Here is a 23150-nt window from a genome sequence, read left to right on the forward strand (position 1 = left end):
AGGGTGGGAACCAAAGTGTTAGGCAGCTTCTGAGGTGGGATCAACAACCGAGCATCAGTCCAGGTATGCAGGTGATGGAAGTCCCCTGTCTCGGCCCAGGGTTGAAGGGCATGGGGCGAATCAGGTGGAAGATCAGGGGAATGTGAAACGCAGGGCTTGGGAGGTCCTGGGGTAAGAGAGGGCAGCTGGACTGGTTGCAGGACCCACTTGGGGGGCTGAGCTCCCTGCACAGGCAGCCACATTGGTCGCCACGTGAGGAGACATAGGGCCCAGAGTAGCAGCCAAGATGTGACGTGCAGAGGCTCCGAGGTGCTGCAATTCAGGCCAGTAGGGCGAGGGCGCCCGGAGCCCTTATGGCAGCACCTTTATTGCAGCCCAGGCGCCCCTCCCCTGAAGCACATTTATGCCAGCTTTAAGTCACCTTTATTGGGTCTGAGTCAGCTAAACATAAACAGCAGGACCCAGGCTTTCCTTCTTCCCACAAAGGCACCTAAGATATCCAATAGGGTCTTCTTCCCTCCGCCCTTGCCCCCAGACTCCCCTCTCAGCCCTGCCAGCCAAACAGGACTGGAACTGCCTACTACTGTGGGCCAAGCTCCGAGGAAGAGGGGAAGGAACAGCATGTCCCCGGGTTGGCACACACGGAATTCAACAGTACTAGTCCAATTGTGGCGGTCTTGGTGCGTCCTCCTCACTACTGAAATCCGAGACACATTCTTCCTCCCATTGGCCAACCTAATTCCAAGAAAGCTAGCTGACCTGCAAAAGGAGCACTATTTAGGGTGGATGGGGGTTCCCAAATGTTCTCATTTCCTTTAAACTCTCAGTATCTCTGATTATTTATCAGTCTCCGAGAGAGGGGATAGCATGGAATCACTGACCCAAAATTTTCTGAAGGAGGGCTCTGGGGCCATAGACAGTTTATTCTGGGAGACCGACCATAAACGAATGAACACTCATATACACTCCTTTACACCGGCCTGGGGCAAATCCCCCTTTCTTGCATGGAGCTCAACATTAATTCATAGAGAAAAAGTAGCAAGCCCCTTTCTAGAGGGCTGCCTGCCTTTCTAGCACTCCTGGAGAGACCACTGAAGACCTTAAAGTCAGAATATAACAAGGCTCTCTTGCAATACTGTGACTAGCACCCATTTTACTTCCTTCACAGTCCTTCTCATCAATTTCAGTTCTCATTATCTCACATTTCTAGAATATAAATTCAGTGAGAAGGGGCTTCCTCCCAGTGTCTAGTTGAGTAGAGAGCTTTGAATGGAGTTGTTTCCAAGAGTGGCCTCATTTAGGGATGGATATTGGTTTTCTGAATTCTTTGGCATTAGTACTTAATGCCTTCTCACGTTTCATAGTAAGGTGGAGGTTTTCTGTTTGTTTGGGGGCCACACCTGGAGGTGTTTGAGGTTTCTCCTGGCAGTGCTCCGGAGGCCATGCAGTGGCAGGTATCAAACCCAGGTTTCCCTCACGCACAGTCCATGCTCCAGCCTGATGAACTTTGTCTCAGGCCCCTAAGTTAGTCTTGTTAAGACCCCATTGTAGGTATTTGAAGTTTTCTTGATGGGTTTGATTTAACTATTTTAAAAATTATTTTTCGAAACTAGGTTAATAGTTCCAGCCTACTAGAACTATTGAACTATTGGCTGGAGCAATAGCACAACGGTTAGGTGTTGGCCTTTCACGTAGCCAACCAGAGTTTGATTCCTCCGCCCCTCTCGGAGAGTCCGGCAAGCTACCGAGAGTATCGAGCCCACGTGGCAGAGCCTGGCAAGTTACCCGTGCGTATTGGATATGCCAAAAACAGTAACAATAAGTCTCTCAATGAGAGATGTTACTGGTGCCCGTTCGAACAAATTGATGAGCAACGAGATGACAGCGATAGGTCAATAGTTCAAACAATTGAGTCCTTCAGTAAGCTCCTCAAAAGGCCTAGCTTCCACAGCTATTTGACCACTTTCTGAAATAGAGTTGACATAGATCAATTCAAAATAATTGTCTAAAATAACCTTTCTATGAAGGTAGTACACAATGGTATTGGGTGTGTTCTTCCTTTATATATCCAATAATTTTATTTATTTTATTTTACTTATTTTTTGCTTTTTCAGTCACACCCAGAGATGCACAGGGGTTATCCTGTCTCATGCACTCAGGAATTACTCTTGGTGGTGCTTGGGGGACCATACAGGATGCTGGAAATTGAACGTGGGTGGCCTGGTGCAAGGCAAACTCCCTGACCGTTGTGCTATCGCTCCAGCACCCCCCCCCCCCGCCAATAATTTTGTTTTGAAATCATAAAATGAGAGCATTTTCCTTTTCAATGCAGACATTAAGTTTGGTTCTTTTTGTTTCTCTGGGGGCCTGATTCAATGGTGCTCAGGAATTATACCCAGATAGTACTTGGGAGTCACTCCTGGCAGTGCCGTGCTGAGCTAGAACTGAAACTATGCATCCTGCATGCCAAGAGTATACTCTGTGGGCTGAGCTATCTCTCCCACCCACGGCATCTTTTATTTCTTTTATATTTTGGGTGAGGGGATCATATCCTCTGGTACTCAGGGGCTCTTGCAGGCTCTGAGCTCCCTGGTGGTGCTAGACGGGACCACATGCCGTCCCAGGAATATGGAAGGCAGGTGCCTTGGCTCCGGTACCATCTTCTTAAGCCCCCACTTAGAAATTTTACTAGATTGTAGGATGACATTACTTTGTCCTTTCCCTCCTTGCCACAAGTAGCTTGTCCCGGTTTTACCCAGAGTTTAGGCTTACCCCAGTCATATCCATCAAGGTGTTCCCGAATCTCTCCCATCCCTTTGTTTAGCCCTCGGCTTTCCCTTAATCTGACTCTGCTAATTTGCAAGGTCGGACCTTCCTAGGATACTGAATTTATATTATATAAGTTAATATTGCCTTTCTCCTCTTCTTGTGCCTTTTGAATTATTTATTTTAAAGCTATGACTGTTTTGTATAGACACAAGAAGACAATATTATGTTTTTATAACTTGGGAATTAATTGGCCTCGAATATTCCCTCCCGAGCATCTGCTTTCTCCACTTAAGCCTCAGTTGCCCTCAGTTCCTAGCACCCCAAAGTAGGGTCCCCGACGTGGGACGGGAAGGATCCAGGGCAAGCGGTGAGTTATGTGCTACCCTGGCATCGAGATGGGCCTGGCCAAAGTGCCTAATTCTTAACTATAAGTTAAGAGCTTGATCATAGACAAATTCTGTCATGATCCAATAGTAATTATGAGACTGGGACCCTGCCAGGGATAGGAAAGACTGATCTGGCCTGAGCACTGTAGTCTGAGATTGAGATGGCCCCAGGAGAGCAATTCTATAAACTTTAATGCATCTCTTATTGTGTCCATACAAAATAACTAATATTATGAATTCTTATATGTTTGCTGGCTGAGGAGAAGAGAAACACATTCATGGGACTCCGCCCTTGGGTGGATCCTCCTGCTGAAAGAGAATTAAGTCCTAGGAGAAGCATCCCCTAAGGGAAAGGATCTTACCCTATTGATGGTGACCACACCTATGTGTACGCCCCAACCCCCTCATGCTGTGGAGATTTAACTAGGCTGTGAGAGTGGGTTGGGGGGGGAGATCTAGGAGAGCGGGAGAGAAGCGGAGAGAGAGGATGAAATAAACGGATCGAGCAACCAGTTTGGCCTTCTTTCTTCTTCCTTCCATCGCCTTCCCTCGACAGACAGCACACACAGCGGTTCCGGGGCACCGGACGCGGGCGGTGAGACAGAGCCGCCCGGAGAGCCCGTGAGTGCACGCGCCCCCTCGGCGTTCCTTAGTTTTTTACACTAGATGACCAAGAAAGTCACTTTTACTAGAAGAATTGCCCAGACTGCAAGGCTGAAGTCAACCCAGGGTCGACTCATGTGACTATATAAGGTTTCTGACAACTTAAAATTTCTGTCTCTAAGACTGCAGGGCTATAGAGCATGGAGAGCAATTCTGTTTGTGGATTTTCTATATATGTATGTATATATATATATGTATATATATATATATATATATATATATACATATATATATATATATAAGCACAACAGGCTCAACCGTTAACATGTCAGTAAGTTCTTATTGAAGGGCTTAATGGTTCCTGGGGGAAATACAACAATCTTCACATACTTTCCTCTAAGGAAACTTTTTTGGAGCATTTTCAACAGTTGATTTAGAGCAAACAATACAAAATAAATTCTTTTGTTCTGCTCTGGGGCTGGGGTTCGGGATCAGGAAGGAACCATAGAAAATACGGTGGTAGAAAGGTGTAATGGTGGTGGGATTGGTGTTTGAATATTAAATGTAATAAAATATTGTGAATTACTCTATGAAATTAAATTTAAAAAAACAGGATCTTGAGAAAGGTTTGGTAGTGGCATAGATAAGCTGGTCTCTCCCTAAGATTCATCTACTAGAGTCTGTTCCAGTTCTTTCTCTAACAGCCCCTTTTTTTGACTGTATACCCTAGGTCTAAGTGCCATAGATTCTGGGGGGAAAGCATTTAATTAGTTTATTTCATTATCTAGATGAAGGTTTTGCTGGGATAACAGAAGATTACACGTGATCTATAATTGAAAGGTTACTTTGGAAAAAAGAAGATTGTTGCCCCAAATAGGAGAAACACTGTTCCCATCCCCATACCCCTAAGCTTCTTGGTAGGAAGACAGCTCTAAAATTGTGAAGTTCAAGGTTCTGTCAGAGTGATAGTACAGCAGGTAGGGCACTTGCTTTGCATGTAGCCACCCAGGTTTTATCCCCAGCATCCCACAGAGTCCTTTGAGCACCGCCAGGAGTGATTTCTGATTGCTGAGCCAGGAGCATCATTAGGTGTCCCCAGCATTTCCACTTCCCCCACCCCACCCCCCAAAATTCTGTTCGTTACTACCTAAGGTTTAAACAAGTATTGTTAAAAACATCTGCGTAAGGCTTTAGCTGTTTAGCAAGGAGAGGGCTCTTTCTGATGTATCTGAAAATATAATGAGGGAGAGAGAGAGAGAGAAAGAGAGAGAGAGAGAGAGAGAGAGAGAGAGAGAGAGAATTCTTACCCACACCCCATTCCAATCCCCACAGAGACCTTCCAATTTATCCAAAGTCTCCTCAGCTATGCCAACTCCAGGGCTCTTGCAATCAAAGGATGACAATACCCCCTCTAAAGCACAGAAGAACTTCACACTTTGCTTCTGAAGTGGTGCCACAATATCTTCATTTTCCCTTTAGTCAAAGTCAGAAAAATACTGAAACTGTTAGCATTTTAGATTGAAGATCCTTCTGAACATCTCAATGTAGATTTTAAAATGTTTAATTAAAAACAAAAACTAAATTCCAGCAATCCGTGCTAACAGTTGAAGTAACCTGTGACTTCAATATTAAGCCATACTTTCCATGAACTATACCAGCCATGCACATACAGAGCACACTAGTGTTGTAGAATATGGATACCACTGTCAATTCACTGAGATATTGATGGATGCTGGGGTGTGACCGTTGCTCAGACACTTTCACTTAGACAACTCTTATCTGTCAGGTCTGTCGGTCCACAGGACCTGCTGGCGTCACACCCCACAGTGCTGGGGAGTCGTGCAGTTCTCAGGACAAAACCCAGAGCCTCGAACACGGTCAGCACAGGCTCTGCACTTGAACTATCTCTCCACTTCCACCTTGACAATCCTTTTATATCATCCATTGAAACCAAGATAGTAGTTTTCCAGTTCCTGGCACTGGGAGCTGTTTAGGGCAAGGGCACGATGTTGAACTGCTTTACGTCTGCGGAGATGAACCTAACGACATAAGAGACATACTCCAGGATAGGAACGACTTGCCACAGAGATCTAATTCAGCCGACCCAAGACTTCTCAATACAAGTTTCATAAAGTGGCTGTGAAGAGCAAATCAAACAAACTTTGGTGGTTGGTGTTGTGTCAGAGCCATACTCAGCAGTAATCAGTTACTCCTAGCTCTGTGCTCCGGGATCACTCCAGGTGGTGGTTGGGGCAATCATATATGCTACTGGGTATAGAACTGGGCTGGCAGCAGCAAGGTCAGCACATTAACTCCTGGCCTATTTCTTTGGTCCTTAAACATTTTAGGCATTAAGTTCATAGTAAGGACTAATACTCATTGTTTTCAAGCCATGATACTTTTCTGCATTATTTCCATAGTCTCCCATTAATCTGAGCATTTGTTTCCCTGATTCTGGTGGTCAGTGAAAGTATAAGTCAGGAAGATCTGCAAGACTGTAGATAAGCAAAAGAAGTAAATTGCTTCAGTGATTCTATTTAGCAGCTCTTGTCTGAAACTATAAGCTGAAGGAAGATAAGAAAGACATGCCCCCAAGGAAGGACATCCATCTGTATCACTCCCCTCTCCAAATTATTAGCCTTGCTAGAAGAGACTATGTGGCACTCTGGCAGCACTGTCATCCCTTTGCTCAACGATTTGCTTGAGTGGGCACCAGTAACGTCTCCATTGTGAGACTTCTTGTTACCTGTGTGTATTGGCATATCGAATACACAACGGGTAGCTTGCCAGGCTCTGCCCTGCGGGCACAATACCCTCGGTAGCTTGCTGAGCTCTCCGAGAGGGACAGAGGAATTGAACCCTGGTCAGCTGCATGCAAGGCAAACGCCCTACCCGCTGGGCTATCGCTTCAGTCCAGAAGAGACTACAGTATAGCTATTTTTATATCATTTTATGAGTAACTCTTATCTGCATAAGAGCTTCCTTATAAAATAAAAATTACGTGTTACTAGTTCTTTTTTTTTTCTTTTTGGGTCACACCTGGCGATGCACAGGGGTTACTCCTGGTTCTACACTCAGGAATTACTCCTGGCGGTGCTCAGGGGACCATATGGGATGCTGGGATTCGAACCTGGGTCGGCTGCGTGCAAGGCAAATGCCCTACCCGCTGTGCTATCTCTCCAGCCCCCAACGTGTTATTAGTTCTCTAGATACACATTACTGTGGACATCTTATAGCATTAGTTCTTAAATGTCAAATTCAACTTTCAGTCAGGATGTACTATATGAACTTATTAATAAAAATTAAAATGCAAGAGTGGAGAGATAGTCCAATGTGTAAGGCATTTTTGCCTTGCATATGGACAATCCAGGTTCAATCCCCAGCATCCCATATGGTGCCGGCAAGCCTGCCAGGAGTGATCTCTGAGTGCAGAGTCAGAAGAAAGCCCTGAGCACTGCCAAACAAAAAAGAAAAACAACTTAAATACAAATGAAAGCAAAGCAATATGAATTATTGATTTATGTGCCTATCACTATTACCAGTTTATAAGCACCTTGAATGCTCAAAGGATCCATGCTGTATCCTTTTCTCATTCTCTGAAGCGAGAAAAGTTTGTTACCATAAAAGGATCCATAGTTTGTCGGTTGAGAGAATAAATCAGGGAATGAGAAAAGAGAACAAAATTAGTTTCCAAACTAATTTTTGGAAATTTTACCAAGTTTTGGTGAACTTGGCCCTAAGTTGTTGGGGTTTGGCCACAGGTACAGTGGCAATTTTGAAATATCAGGAAGCCAGAAGGGTCCATCTGGCTGCTGATGCACTCGCCCCGCAGGTACAGATTGACCTGCTGGTTGCACCATACCCGTAATTTTGTTTTATTTTATTTAGTTATTTTGACTTTTTGGTCATACCAAAAAAAGGAGAGGGAGTGGGAAGGGGAGAAGCCTCTGCCTTGACCCTCTGCTCACCGTGGCCACCCCACCGCCACCACCGAGAAAGAATCACACAGAGGGGGGGAAAGTCGGAGGTCAACCAACTCTCATTTTATTAGATCCCACAGGAGATATTTATACACAATTTCAGGGTGACTTGGATATTGTGAACACATGGTTATCAACGCTTGTCATATACACTTTGCCGGACCCATTACAGACGTTAACTAATGACTTATGTTTCCTGCTCTCAAGGCCGGGTATGTTAGCACTGGGTGGAGTGCTGGCACAGGGCCTTAGGCCCCTGTGAAGAGAGACTGCTCCTGCTTCTAAGGGCAGGGATTTGTCCAGGGTCTCAGGCTGGCTGCTGAGACCCCAACAATGACCAAAAACAAAACTCAATTTTCTGAGGGCTGAAGTGATAGGAGAGGGGTTAAGGTACACACTTGGCATGCATCACCTCCCAGTTGGATTCCCACCACCACAGATTTCGAGCAACACCTCACCCATGTTTCTCAGGAACATTTTGAATAGCTGCACAGTGGCTTTGGCTACCTCTTCTACCTGTTTAAAGCCACCCCTTTACTCTACACTTAATTCTGTGTTTCCATTCATAGGATCTTACCCAGCCATTTAGCCTGCTTCCTCAGCAATTTAAAAACAATATTGAGGGGCTGGAGCGATAACACAGTGGGTAGGGCATTTGCTTTGCATGTGACCGACCTGGGTTTGACTCCCAGCATCCCATATGGTCCTCTGAGCACCGCCAGGGGTAATCCCTGAGTGCAAAGCCAGGAGTGACCCCTGTGCATAGCTGGGTGTGACCCAAAAACCAAAAAATTAAAAAACACACCCCAATATTGAGGTTGTCTGCAAGACTTTATTCAAACTAAATTGTGACAGTGAATATCCTAACAATAGTAAACACAGAGGTAAGTCTAAATAGCCTGCTCATAGCTCTTTAATTGTTTCATTTTAATTTTAATCACTGATGGTCCATTTTAAACTGATTATGTAGTTGCATTATTTTTATTCAGAGTTCAAATTCCTATATTTCTAAGAATGATTTCCCTTGGTAAAAGTCAGAATCTCAATAACATCATTACCTTAGTAGTATATGGATGACCTGAAGACTTAAGAGGAATGGCAGAAAGGGATAGAAGTGGGGAAGGGAGGTAACATTAATGGTCACAAATGAGGGCCACACTCTGACCAAGGTGCTGGTCCTCCAGATGAGAGCTCAGCCACAGAATGCAGTTTGTAAACAGATTTTATATACAACAGATCTCAAGTGCCCTTTTCTTCATAGGACAGGTGTCGCTACTTTATTGCATGTGCTTTTGTAATTTATAGGTGAGTACAAGTCATACTGTCTTATGAAAGTTTTGCTTAGAGCCTGAGAATTTCTGGTTTTCTAAGCAGAGGTTGCCACTCAGTCCTTCTAAAGATGGATGGGCTCATGGATTCTTAGACCAACCCCACTTCTGAGCCTATTTTGAATTTTAACCCTTCCATCTACAAAGCACTCAGGTGCTCTTAAGTATCTTTCCACATAGTAACTTTACTGACTTTAGCTTGATAACTTCCAAAACGTGCTTTTAGGGGCCTAGGAAAATAGATCAATAGGTTGTATCACATGCTTTTCATGTGGGCTGTGTGGGTTCAACTCCCTGCAAAACAGGTTCCCAAGCACTGCTGGGAGTATTTCTTGGGCACTACTGAGAATGGCGCAAGCACGCATGCACATGTGCTTACGCGCGCGCGCGCGCGCGCGCACACACACACACACACACACACACACGCACCACCCAAAAATGTGTTTTCACGCCAGGATAGTATGAATCAGATTCGCTATCAGAAATTGGGCACATCAGATCACTTTGCTTCTTACACAAAGATAGTGTTATTGTTAAAATCAACTTTTAGCAAGTCCCTTTGCAATAATTCTCTTCGCAAAAGTGGGCATAACAATCATTTACTAATCACCTTTCATAAGATGAACAACAAACCTGGAGATGTGGGGGGTGGCAGGAGTAGAGTCAGGCTAGAGGCGATGTACAGACTGTGGTGTCTCGGCACTTGGGCAGTGGTCTAGGTGAAGTTCACTTTGTACATGGAAACCAATAGCATCGGTACCATTGTAACCACGCTACTCCATCTGCAATGATTTTATTTAGAGAAAAACTAAACCAAATAATTATATATTTTTTTAGGTGAGGAATAGCAAAACTAAAAGTGTTAAATGTGCCTAATGCCTAGATCATGTGTTCCCGGTCTGGGACTCTCTGCAAGTCCATGCTTCTTCTTCACTTCCCTTAACTCCCCCTCTAAACTTCACCTCCACCAAAAGCACTTTGAATTCTTCAGCAAAGGTTGGTTGGAGAGATAGTCTAGCAGCTAGCGCACCTGTCTTGCATACGGCAGACCTGGGTTGGATCCCTCGCTTCCCAGACAATCCTCAGTTACTACCAGGAGTGATCCCTGAGCACAGAGATAGAAGTAACCCCTGAACATTTATGGATTTGGCCCCACTACCCCTCAAAAAAAAACCCAATTGTACAAATGTTATACTTGACCTTCAAGCAGTCAGAAACTTTGTATGGTTCCCTAAATAGAATTGGAAGTTGAAGGGAGTAAATGAAGGCAAAATAGACATCTAATAAGAGTTATTTTCCCCAATTTTGGGAGCTCCAATGTTATTTCAGGGGCCCAAGAGATAGTACAGTAGGTACGGGACTTGCCTTGCACACGGATGACCTGGGTTCCATCGCCAGCATCCCATTTGGTTTCCCAAGCACCACCAGGAATGATTTCCTGAGCACAGAACCAAGAATAACCCCTGAGCATCACCAAGTGTCACCCCAAACAAAACAAAGCAAAATTATCTTCCAGATTTTCTCAACATTGCACACTGACATATACTCTGGCAAATCCATTAACCTATCCTTAGACATCTGCCAGCTTCAACAATATGAGACTAAGAGTTAATAAGCAAAAGAATTAGTGGGTAGGTGGAGGAAGGGTACATTCAGATGAAGACCTGATTTTTGGAGGAATTTATTCGTCATCTTGACAGTAACAAAAGCATTAGCACCTGAGAGAGGTAGAGAGAAAAAGTCCTCTCTCTTTATATGGGCAGGACGGGATAAAGGTATGGGAATACACCCCAAGTCATAGTTGAGGGGCTGGAGAGATGGTCTAGTGGAGAGGGTGCTTGCCTTTTATGCAGTCAACCCAGGTTCAATTCCCAGCATCCCATACGGTCCCCAAGGCACCATCCAGAAAATTTCGGAGAGCAGAGACAGGAGTAACCCCTGAGCATGGCTGGGAATGGCCAAAACATAAAACAAAAAAAAGTCATAGTTGATCAGTAAAGAGTCTAACTGAGCAGCAAATATTTGTCTTGATGACTGGGTGCTTGCTCCTTGGGGATCAGTAGAATAATCATATGATTATTACAACAGAAAAAAATACCAATTTCATAAATCTTACTCTCTCAGCTTTGACACAGAATGACAAAAGCCAGAGTGCATACAGAGACGAAGAAATCAGCACCCGAGAAGTCAGATTTAGATGAGTCCATAAGAAACATGGAAGGAGAGTTCTTGAAGGTTTCACAGGCCGCAGAAAGTAGAATACCGGATCTGAGCTGATCATTCAACCAGAGAAGGCCTCAGCATATGGAAGTAACCTCTCCATTTTCATAAAAAAGCAACTAGACTTAGAAAACATTGCCCAAGAAAGAAGGCTCAGGCAGCCAGCCCCAAAAGAACCGAAAGAGCTTCCCTTGGTGGGAAAGCCCAGGAAATTAGTGGAAAACTCCTTGAGTCGTCGTCCTTCATCCAGGAGCACAAAGCGGTGGTCACCACACCCCCGAAGCTTGAGTGTCGACAGCCACTTCTTACAAAATCCCATCTGTAATGAAAAACAAATCGAAAGACCAGAAAAACACCTTATATTGGAAGACTCGAACCCTCGAGTTCGAAACATAGTTTCTTAGCCCCGTGTCAACATTTTCATAAACCTTACTCACTGGTGGGCTGCAGAATGCCCAAAGGCAGAATGAATATGGAGATAAAGTTATCAGCACCCGAGAGGCCGGTGCTCAGCAAGCGGCCTCCTTCCGCTGCAGTGAAGAGCCTCATCAACTCCCCGCCACGAGAGGAGTCTGTCTTGGAGAGATCAGGACAAAGCTTTCCTGCAATAATTTCTTCTTTCGCACTAGTCTACAGAAAAGAAGACTGCAGAAAGCACGCATGCTGCAAATGGGGGGAACACCAGAGGCATTGCGCTGCCAGAGAAAACTGTCAGTAGCAATGGAACCACCCATGAGAAGGAAGCCGCGATGGCGGACAACATCATGCCAACTGTCAAACAGTCCAAGGAGATGCAGTGGGAATATCACAACGTGACCAGGGACATCTTCTCTGCCACACAAAAACCACACCTCGGAGACCAACTGGAGATTCAACTCATCCAGCAGCTGTAATCCCTCATCCCCAACAATGATGTGATTGCCTGCAGGATGGAAGCTAGTGGGCTAAAAGATTTGGCAAATTGCACATAGGCATTTACTCTGGTTCAGCATCTGGAATAAAGCAGCTATGAGGATAGAATCATCTCCCCAACCCCAACTTCCAGTAAAGGGTGCCCGAGGAACTAAATCCAGAGGCAACCAGTGGAAAGGCTTCTGGAGACTCTAGTGCCTTCTCTCAGTGTGGTGGGCAGTTTATTCACTGCACAGGGCATTTGCTGGGGCCACCGTGGTGAGCAGAACTAAATATCCTGCCTGTTTTCTAAGCCAGGCTGCATATAAATGTCTCTCAAGAGACTATGGGGTCCCTTTGGATGGACCCGACAAATTTCTAAAAACCGCTGCAAGTATGCATGGAAACTTTGTCAAGGTGTCAGGTCATAGTGGTTGGACTCATCATGGCTCCAGACCGAGGTACCCATGTAGTTATCCTAACAAGAACAGAGACCTCCATCATAGAAGCATGGGAAATGGGTGAATGACGAATGATGTGTGTCCGTGTTTTCCTCCAAGGACCTTCTTTGGATTATTGCTTCCTTGGAGAAGTTCAGTGGAACACAAGCCTCAGGTAAGCAAGGGGAAGAGGGGACACTGAGGCAGTACAAGAGTGGGCTGGGGTACAGGATCACGAGCTCCCCTTGCCTTTTCCAGGAGGGCTTTTTCTGGCAAAGGCGGCCCCTGTGGCTGAGGGACATGTATCGGCCGCTCAGTAAGAAAAACATGGCACATAAGAAAAACATGGCACAGAAGCTTCAGGACAAGGATTCCTCTGACAAGGACAAAATTTTCAACAAAGACACAGAGTAAATGATGGGGACAGTTCCAATTTCTGCCTGAAGTCAGGAAGCGATGCAGAGGAGGGATGTCCCTTTCGAGAGCGACCTTATTCTTGTTGCAGGGAGCTCAGGGAGCTCGGAGTAGTGAAGGGCGCAGAACTTCCTGAGAATGCAGCTAAGGAGACCAAGACAGCAGAGGAGAGCCAGGGAGCACAGGAGACACAGGTACCAAGGCGCCCCCTGCCACCACTTGTCCCCCTGGCACAACAGACCAGCAAGCCTCCACAGGGTGCCCCCGCACCACAGAACCCCAGTCACGACAGTCCATCAGGTCTTCACAGCACCTCTCAGCACGACAGTCCATCAGGGCTCCGCAGGCCCCCTTACACAACAGTCCTTCAGATCCCAGGAGATGCTGGCATTACAGGAGACTGAAGAGGAACCATAGGAGTCATCGCAGGATGGCATGGTGACAGAAGCCCCACGTGAACGCAGTGAATGCCTCCTCTGCCTCAAACCACCTAGAAAGTTTATTTTCTAAAGAGCCTCTTGGCATATCCTAAAAAATTTTCATTTTCTCATATTAAAATGCATATATGAATAAGTCCAGCGATGGGCTTGAGAATTAAAGCCAAAAAAAAGAGGTCAACGTTCATCTAACCAATAAGGCCATTGGCAGAAAATGCAGAACTGGAGCTGGAATCCCTCCCCAGGTGGAGATGAGGTCCGAGAGGACTGAATGGCATGGGAGGATGGGAGCCTCTCCTCGTGCCCCCAGAATAATCAGATCCCGAAGTTCCTGAAGAGCTGGAAATCAATCCCTGAAGAGCTGCAAAAATCATCATCCTCAAGCAGGGATGGGTATTTAAGTAAATCACAACCAAACCTGTTGTTCTCGTCATGGACTCCCCAAGTGCCACAGCAGTTAATGACAGCAGACTCAACTCCTTCCCCTACTTATTTATGGTCACTCTCTTGGGGCTTTTGAAATGGCCAGAACTTATTTTTTGTTTGTTTATTTTTGCTTTGGGGGTCTCTGTCAGTGATACTCAGGGGTTCCTCCTGGCTCTGCACTCAGGAATTACTTGTGGCAGTGCTTGGGGGACCATACAGGATGCTGGTAATTGAACGCAGGTCACCGTATGCAAGGCAAATGCCCTGCCCACTGTCTATCGCTAAAACCCTCCAAAATTTTGTTTTTAAAGCATAAAATAAGAGCATTTTCCTTTTCAATGCAGACATTAAGTATGGTTCTTTTTGTTTCTCTGTTTTGGGGCCAGACTCAATGGTGCTCAGGAATTACACCCACTTCGTACTTGGAGTCACTCCTGGCAATGCCGTGCTGAACTGGAACTGAAACTGCTTCCTGCATGCCAAGAATGTGCTCAGTCTGTTGAGCTAATTCGCCAATCCACTGCTGCTTTTATTTCTTTATAATTTGGGTGTGGGGATCATATTCTCTGATACTCAGGGGCTTTTGCTGGCTCTGTGAACCCTAGTGGTGCTAGAGAGGACCATATGCCGTGCCAGGGACATGCAAGGCAGATGACTCAGCTGCGGTACCATCTCCTTAAGTCCCCAAAGGTTTTTTTTTCTTTTCTTTTTGGGTCACACTCGGCCATGCACAGGAGTTACTCCTGGCTCTGCACTCAGGAATTACTCTGGGGTGTTCAGGGGACCATATGGGATGCTGGGATTCAAACCCAGGTCTGCTGCATACAAGGCAAACGCCCTACCTGCTGCACCCCCCCTACCTCCAGCACCCCCCATTGGTTCTTAAATGTTATTTTAGTTGATAGAAATTCTACCAGATGACCAAAGAGTCACTTTTACTAAAATACTTGCCCAGACTGGAAGGCTGAAGTCAACCCAGGACCTACTCATGTAAGTAAATAAGGTCTCGGACAACTTAAAATTTCTGTCTCTAAGACTGCAGGGCTATAGAGTAAGGAGAGCAATTCTGTTTGTGGATTCTCTACTGATTCTTCAGTTTCCTTCGGGCACACCAGTAATATTCATAGCACTAAAAAATTCTATTAGAGGAGAAAATATAGAAATCTTAAATAGTATGCCCACTGTTTGTTTTTATTTAGCAGTGACACTGTGCACGTTTTCATGTGAAGATGGAGACTTTGACTGGGAAATGGAACATTTTCTTCAGAATGCAGAAATGCAGAAATGGCTGAGTGACAGATTCCTCACGTGGCTCAGGAGGTTGAGCCTACACCTCCTACTGGAATGAAGGTTCATCCTCATTACAAAACTCAGTAGATATGGAAAATGTCACACCCATTGGTTTAGCAGTGGCACGGGGCAAATTTAAGCTTAGAGCTTCATTCTGACTTGGAGATGGAACATTTTCATCAGAATGCAGAAACGGTTGAGGGACAGATTCCTCAGATGGCTCAAGAGTCTCAGCCTGGGCTCCTGCAGGACTGAAGAAGGTTCAACCTCATTATAGATGTCTGTATCACAGTATCACTGTCATCCCGTTGTTCTTTGATTTACTCGAGCGGGCACCCGCACACCTGGCTTCCTCTGCCAGTCCCTTCATGCTAGAGGCTCGTCCAAATGTGTGGAGAGTAGCCTTGAGCATGGCTGTGGCTGTGTTCTGGAGATCTTCAACTGTCAAAGCTCCGCTTGGGGCAAAGGCAAAGGCAAAGGCAACCGGTCCCCTCAGAGGGGCCCCGGTGAAGACAGCCAGGCACGGGGCAAGAGACTCTGCATCATTCTCTTCCGGGAACTTGGTCTTATAGTCTCTGGATGTTGGCTGTTGGTGGGATTACACGACACTGGGGGGAGTTTTTGGGTGTGGCTGCCAAGCTACGGAAAGTGAGGGTCTGGGTGGAGAAGGCCCAGTCCCAAACCGAGCAGGTCTGGAGATCTCAGCACTGGGCCCCGCACACCTGGCTTCCACTGCCGGTCCCTTTATGCATGAGGCTTGTCCGATCTGACCTCTGTAGCTATGGTTACTGTCACAGTAAGATGAGGCAAATTTAAGCTTGGAGCTTCATTCTGACTTGGAGATGGAATATTTCCTTCAGGATGCAGAAGTGCTTGAGGGACTGATTCCTCAGATGGCTCAGAAAGCTGATCCAGGGCCTCCTGTGGCACTGGAGAGGGTTCAACCTCATAACTGACTTCTGAAAATATGAAAAATGTCACACTCAAAGCTTTAGCAGTGACACGAGGCAGGTTTAAGTGTGGAGCTTCATTCTGACTTAGAGATAGAACATTTTCCTCAGGATGCAGGAATGGTTGAGCTTCCAACTCCATAGAGGATTCAGGAGGCTGAGCTAGGGATTCCTGCAGACTGAAGATTCAGTCACCTCAGGGATCTCTGGAGCTTGAGCCACTGCCTCCTGCTGTATGGCACAGTCACCCTTTAGGCTCTCTAGAGACTGAAACTGGGCCTCTGCTTGGGTTAGAGATTGTTCATTCTCTTCAAGGCTCTCTGCAGTGTGAGATTTAGAGTTTCTGGCTGGGTTGAAGTTTCACCCTCATTGATGACCCTTGGAGTTCTGGTAATCTGCAGGTAGGCAGGTTTGATGGTGACAGTAGATATATTTGAAAGATGGGCTTCTTTCTGGACTGGAGACAGTTCATTTTCCTGATGATGCAGTAAAGACTGCGCTACAAGTTCCAGACCTGACTGAAGGCCGAGCTTCCACCTCCTGAGGCACTGAAGACCCCCTTTCCTCAGCAGCCAATGTAGGCTGAACTAGGGTTTCTGGCAGGACTGAAGCAGTATCACCCTCTTCAGGGTACTTGACAGCCAATTTGAGTCCTGAACTAAAGAAGGTTTCGATTCCTTGGGAGATCCTGAAATGCAGCTGTGGAAGCAGCCAGAGGATCTCTGTTTCACAGTCCCATGAAACTGGAGTCCAAGGTCACAAAGTTCTGCTTTATGAGTGAAGTCCCCCATTTCTGTGGGGCTTCACTCGTGTGTAATGCTGGGTCCGGGCCCGAGTGTCCAGAAAGCGGCCTGGATTGTGACGGTGGCCAGTAGTAAAGGTACGGGACCCAGAGGGCAATCGATCAGACCCAGAAGGCAACTCTTTACTTGAATCCTTATCCCTCACCAAGGGTCGAACTAATGTCTTAGAGAACATCTTAAATGGAACAAAAGGCAGGTAGCAGTCTAGGAAAACAGGTACTCAAAGTCCCTTGGGTTGGCCGGGGTTGAAAGGCAAGGGGCGAATCAGGTGGAAGATCAGGGGAATGTGAAGGCCAGGGCTTGGGAGACCCTGGGGTAACTGGGAAGGCAGCTATACTGGGTGCAGCACCAACTCCAGGGGCTGAGCTCCCTGCACCAGCAGCCACATTGGTCGCCACGTGAGGACACATAGGGCCTAGAGTAGCAGTGATGATGTGACATGCTGAGGCTTGGAGGTGCAGCGATTCAGGCCAGTGGGGCACAGCCCCCCTGAGGGTAGCGAGCTGTAATGGCAGCACCGTTATGGCAGCACCATTATTGCAGCTCACACACACCTCCCCCACAGCACTTTTATGCTGCCTTTAAGCTGCCTTTATTGGGTCAGGGCTGGCTAAACATAACCAGCATGACCCAGGCTTTCCTTCTTTCCATGAAGGCACCTAAAATGTCCAATCGGGTCCTCTTCCCCCCCGCCCCTGTCCCCAGACTCCCCTCCCACCCCTGCCAGCCAAACAGGACTGGGACTGAAGACTACTATGGGCTGATCCCCAGGGTGGGGGTGGGGGAAGGAACAGCATGTCCTAGGGCTGGGAACGCTGCCGAATTCAACAGTACTAGTCCAGTTGTGGTGGTCTTGGTGCTTCCTCCTCACTACTGAAATCCGAGACACATTCTTCCTCCTGTTGGCCATCCTGCTTTCAAGTAGGCTGACCTGCAAAAGGAACACTAGTTAAGATTGATGCAGGTTCCCAAATGTTCCCAATATTTTCTGAAGGAGGGCTCTTAAACTGAATGAACAGCTGTATACACTCCTTTATACCAGCCTGGGGCAAATCCCCCTGTCTTGCATGGAGCTCAACATTAATTCATAGAGAAAAAGTAGCAAGCCCCTTTCTAGAGGGCTGCCCGCCCTTCTAGCACTCCTGGAGAGACCACTGAAGACCTTAACGTCAGCATGTAACAAAGCTCTCTTACAATACTGTGACTAGCACCCACTTTGTTCACAGTCCTTCTTCTAATCGATTTCAATTCTTATTATTGCACACTACTAGAATATAAATTTCGTGAGAAGGGGCTTCCTCCCAGTGTCTAGTTGAGTAGAGAGCTTTGAATGGAGTTGGTTCCAAAAGTGGCCTCATTTAGGGATGGGTGTTAGTTTTCTGAATTCTTTGGCATTAGTACTAAATGTCTTCTCATGTTTCATTTTAAGGTGGACTTTTTTTTTTTTTGTTAGGGGCCACACCTGGAGGTGTTTGAGGTTGCACCTGGCAGTGCTCCGGAGGCCATGCACTGGCAGGTATCAAACCCAGGTCTCCCTCACCACAGTCCATGCAGCAGCCTGATGGACTAGGTCTCAGGCTCCTGAGCTAGTCTTGTTAAGACCCAATTGTAGGTGTTTGACGTTTTCTTCACTGGTTTGATAAACTATTTTAAAAGTTATTTTTCAAAACTAGGTCAATAGTTGAAAAGATTGAGTCCTTCAGTTCTGGCATCAGTGAGCGACTCAAAAGGCCTATATTCCACAGCTATTTTATCACTTTCTGAAATAAAGTTAACGAGGATCAATTCGAAATTATTTTCTAAAATAATCTTTCTCTGAAGGTAATAAACTATGATATTGTGTGTGTACTTCCTTTATACATCCAATAATTTTATTTATTTATTTATTTATTTTTTGCTTTTTTCAGTCACCACCAGAGACGCACAGGGGTTATCCTGTCTCATGCACTCAGGAATTACTCCTGGCAGTGCTTGGGGAACCATACGGGATGCTGGAAATCTAATCTAGGTGGCCGAGTGCAAGGCAAACGCCCTGCCCGTTGTGCTATCGCTACATTGACCCCAATAATTTTGTTTTGAAAGCAAAAATAAGAGCATTTTCCTTTTCAATGCAACCATTAAGTTTGGTTCTTTTTGTTTCTCTGTTTTGGGGATAGACTCAATGATGCCCAGGAATTACACCCACTTAATACTTGGGAGTCATTCCTGGCAATGCCATGCTGAGTTGAAACTGAAACTATGCTTCCTGCATGCCAAGAATGTGCTCAGTCTGCTGAGCTATCTCTCCAACCCACTGCTTCTTTTATTTCTCAATATTTTGGGTGTGGGGATCATATCCTCTGGTACTCAGGGGCTACTGCTGGCTCTGTGCTCCCTGGTGGTGTTAGAGGGGAACATATGCCATGGCAGGGATATGCAAGGCAGGTGCCTTGGCTCCTGTACCATCTTCTCTAAGCCCCCATTAGTTCTTAAAGGTTCTTATAGTTGATAGAAATTTTACTAGATGACCAAAGAGTCACTTTTACTAGAAGGATTGCCCAGACTGCAAGGCTGAAGCAAACCCAGGGCCTACTCATGTAACTATATAAGGTCTCTTACAACTTAAAATTTCTCTCTCTAAGACTGCAGGGCTATAGAGGAAGGAGAGTGATTCTGTTTGTGGATTCTCTACTGATTATTCCATTTCCTTTGGCCACAACCGGTAATATAGCACTATAAAATTCCATAAGAGGAGAAAATGTAAAAATCTTAAATAGCATGACCATTATTTGTTTGTTGCTGTTGGGGGCCACACCCAGCAGTTTAGAGTCTTCTCCCGAGCTGGGTACTTGGGGGTTGCTCCTGGACACTCAGGTGTTGCCAGGAACCCAACCTTGGCCTTCTACATGCACGGCATGTGCACTAGGCCTCTCAGCTGTCTTTCTGGCTCCAGCTGAATCATGGTGAAGGTTCACATTACATACTTGCTTGTTACATAGAATCAAAACCACTCAGTATGTCAGTGCTGAAAACCGACCCTGAACTGATTCCAGTTATGTTTTCTCTCCAGTAGGAAAATAATAGCAATAATTGGAATATTTTGTCTATTACTAAATTCTAGGTATGTTTTAAGTATTCGACTTTTACAATATTGCCCATAAGGTAAGCTAAATTACTGTCTATTTTTTTTTTCAGAAAAATACAGCTTAGCAATACCAACGCATACCTGTAAGACCTACAGTTGCCTTTTGAAAATTTGACAGAGGGGCCAGAGTGTTATTACAGTGGGTAGGACATTTGCCCTGCATGCAGCCAACACAGGTTCAGTCCCTGGCACACTATGGGTTCCCTGAGTCCTCCTAGCACTGGTCCCTGACCACAGAGCCAGGAACAAGCCCTAAACATCAGCAGGTGTGGCCCAAGAAAGAAAAAAGGAAAAATATGGAGAGAGCTAGTTTATAATCACTATATTATTCTGCTTTATTGACAAGCAATTGAGAAAGAAGAATTGGATCAAATATTCTCCACAATCTAAACCATTCGACATTTATACATTTGGGGTAATATTTGCTATAATTATTTTTTCACAGATTCCACAAAGAACAAACTTGAAACTACTCCTGCAGAGCATCTAGTGAATAAAAGAATAGGAAGTACTTATATTTCCATTATTTTCAATATAATTGACTTCTCAAAAAGAATTTATTTGCTCTTCAAATAAGAAAACTGCAGAACTTCAACCATAAAAAGTCTTACCTAAGACCACAATGAGAAATTTCTGACATGCATCTGACACAACTTTTTGAATAGTAAACTTCTGAGTTATCTTCTTTTTCAAAAGGATGACAGTGGTGCAAAATCTGACTAAAACAAATAGATCTACAGTGCCAATCTGTATAACTGATTTTTATGAAGTCTAAGGAGAGAACTGGGGCTGGAGCCAGTATAGGGCGTTTGCCTTGTACACGCCTGATCCAGGTTAGACCCGTGGCATTCGATTTGGTCCCCCCAGCACCGCCAAGAGTAATTTCTGAGTGCAGAGCTGTGAGTAACCTCTAAGTATTTCTGGGTGTGACCCAACATAGCAAAAAATAAAAATAAATGAAAATAAGATAAAAAGAGAACTACATCATGCTCTTAGTAAGGGAAGGCACCACACAGGTCTATGTCTTGACGGCTCTGTGGTAGGTATATTCTGTCAGGGCTATTACCATACATTTTTGCTGTCTGATCTATTCTGGACATTCCTGAATAGGTCAACTAGAAGGGAGAAATTAGTCAAGGTCATGGCACAGAGTTCACAATGATTATATATTTCAAACGGGCAAGTGGAAGATAGACACCTATAGACTACTCTACTACAAACCAGGAACTTGACATACCTCACACTGCTAATATTCCAAAAGTAGCACTCCACATTTGATGGGGTTTAAAATAGAAAGCAACCAAACTTAGAGGAATATATATATATATATATCCCTCGAGAATATCATGCGACTATTGGAATGGGAAGGAATGGGAGTGAAGATAGACGGTTGGCAATGACACCACCTCCACTTTGCTGGTGGCATCGTTCTCATAACACCAAACATTAGCCAAGCAGCACAAATGCTGGCGACTTCAACTGTGAGTGTGAAAGGTCAGACTGCAGCTGAATCTCAGCAAAACAATGTTCATGAAAAACGAACTAGTCCCTGGCGTTCCATTTGCTCTCAATGGAACGTACATCTCCGAATGCAGCAGTTATGTGTACCTGGGTCAAGAACTCAACATGAGGAACTACTTGGTGCCAGAACTGCGCAGGAGGAAGAGAGCAGCATGGAATGCTTTCAAGAGCTTCGAGGAAGTGGTTAAGAGGACAAAGAACCTCCACGGTACATCTTTCGACTCCACCATTCTTCCTGCACTAACATAGGCCTCAGAGACCTGCGCCCTACGAAAACAGGATGAGAAGGCTATTCAGGTATCCCAAAGAGGAACTGAAAGAGCTATGTTTGGAGTATCACGTTTCACTCAAGTGAAAGAAGGAATCTGGAATTGAGACCTCCATCGAAGGTTAAGAATCAGGGACGCTGTCTCATTTGCCAAGGCGTCAAAAATCAGATGGGCCAGACATGTAATGCAATTCAGAGACAACCGCTGGACTAGAGCTGTTACCGACTGGATTCCACAGAACAAAAGACCGAGTGGCCGTCCACCAACGAGATGGTCACACTTCTTTGTCAAAACCCTGAATGAACAGTTTGACTCTTCGTGTTCCTGGAGCAAGAAGATATCATTGGGCTACACTAGCACTCGACAGGGAAGAATGCAGATATTACTGGTGCCTGCTTGAGCAAATCGAAGATCAACGGGATGACAAGTGATACAAGTGATATATACATACACATATATATGTATATATAAAAGCATAAGCAGGCGCAGCCTTTAACAACCTGTCAGTAAGCTCTTATTGAAGGGCTTAATGGTCCCTGGGGGAAATACAACAATCTTCACGTATTTTCCTCTAAGGAAAGTTTTGGAGCATTTTCAGCAGTTGATTCAGAATAAACAATACAAAATAAATTCTTTCATTCTGCTTTGGGGCTGGGGTTCGGGATCGGATGGAAACATCCAAAATATAGTGGTAAGGAAGGTGGAATGGTGGTGGGATTGGTGTTCAAATATTAAATACGATAAAATATTGTGAATTACTCTATAAAATTAAATTAAAAATAAAAACAGAAGCTTGAGAAAGGTTTGTTAGTAGCATAGATGAACTTCTTTCTCCCTAAGATTCACCTACCAGAGTCTGTTCCAGTTCTTTCACTAACAGCCCTGCCTTTGACTGAATTCCCTAAGTCTAAGTGCCATAGATTCTGGAGGAAAAAGCATTTATATTAGTTTCTTTCATTATCTAGGTGAAGATTTTGCTGGAATAATGGAAGATTACACATGATCTATACTTGAAAGTTTACTTTGGAACAAAGAAGACTGTTATCCCCCAAAAGGAGAAACACTATTTCCAACCCCATACCCCTAAGCTCCTTGGTAGAAAGACAGCTCTAAAATTGTGAAGTTCAAGGTTCTGCCAGGGTGATATCACAGCAGGTAGGACACTTGCCTCGCACGTAGCCAACCCAGGTTTGATCTCCAGCATTCCACAGAGTCCTCTGAGCACCGCCAGGAGTGATTTCTGAGTGCTGAGCCAGGAGCATCATCAGGTGTCCCCAACACCTCCTCTTCCCCCATCCC

At 45.2% G+C, this 23150-nt stretch overlaps 1 protein-coding gene, 1 long non-coding RNA gene and 1 pseudogene across 3 annotated transcripts in view; all 3 read right to left on the reverse strand.

The window, feature by feature from the left end:
* Positions 1 to 565: 565 nt before the first annotated feature.
* LOC129406553 (RAD52 motif-containing protein 1-like) overlaps positions 566 to 23150 on the reverse strand; it is a 32120-nt pseudogene continuing 9535 nt past the window's right edge.
* Positions 7780 to 17617, reverse strand: LOC129406606 (uncharacterized). The gene is made up of 2 exons (XR_008631101.1): positions 11724 to 17617; positions 7780 to 11642 (listed from the first exon to the last, which is right to left on the reverse strand). It is a non-coding gene; the product is annotated as an uncharacterized LOC129406606 (long non-coding RNA).
* Positions 17666 to 23150, reverse strand: part of LOC129406604 (pleckstrin homology domain-containing family M member 1-like) — a 42280-nt gene continuing 36795 nt past the window's right edge. For both annotated transcript variants that reach the window (XM_055144948.1, XM_055144947.1), the window contains exon 5: positions 17666 to 17868. The gene's annotated coding sequence lies outside the window, so the exon portion shown is untranslated. The remainder of the gene's footprint in view (positions 17869 to 23150) is intronic.

Source organism: Sorex araneus, chromosome 7 (genome assembly GCF_027595985.1).
Source record: "Sorex araneus isolate mSorAra2 chromosome 7, mSorAra2.pri, whole genome shotgun sequence".
NCBI classification, from domain to species: domain Eukaryota; kingdom Metazoa; phylum Chordata; class Mammalia; order Eulipotyphla; family Soricidae; genus Sorex; species Sorex araneus.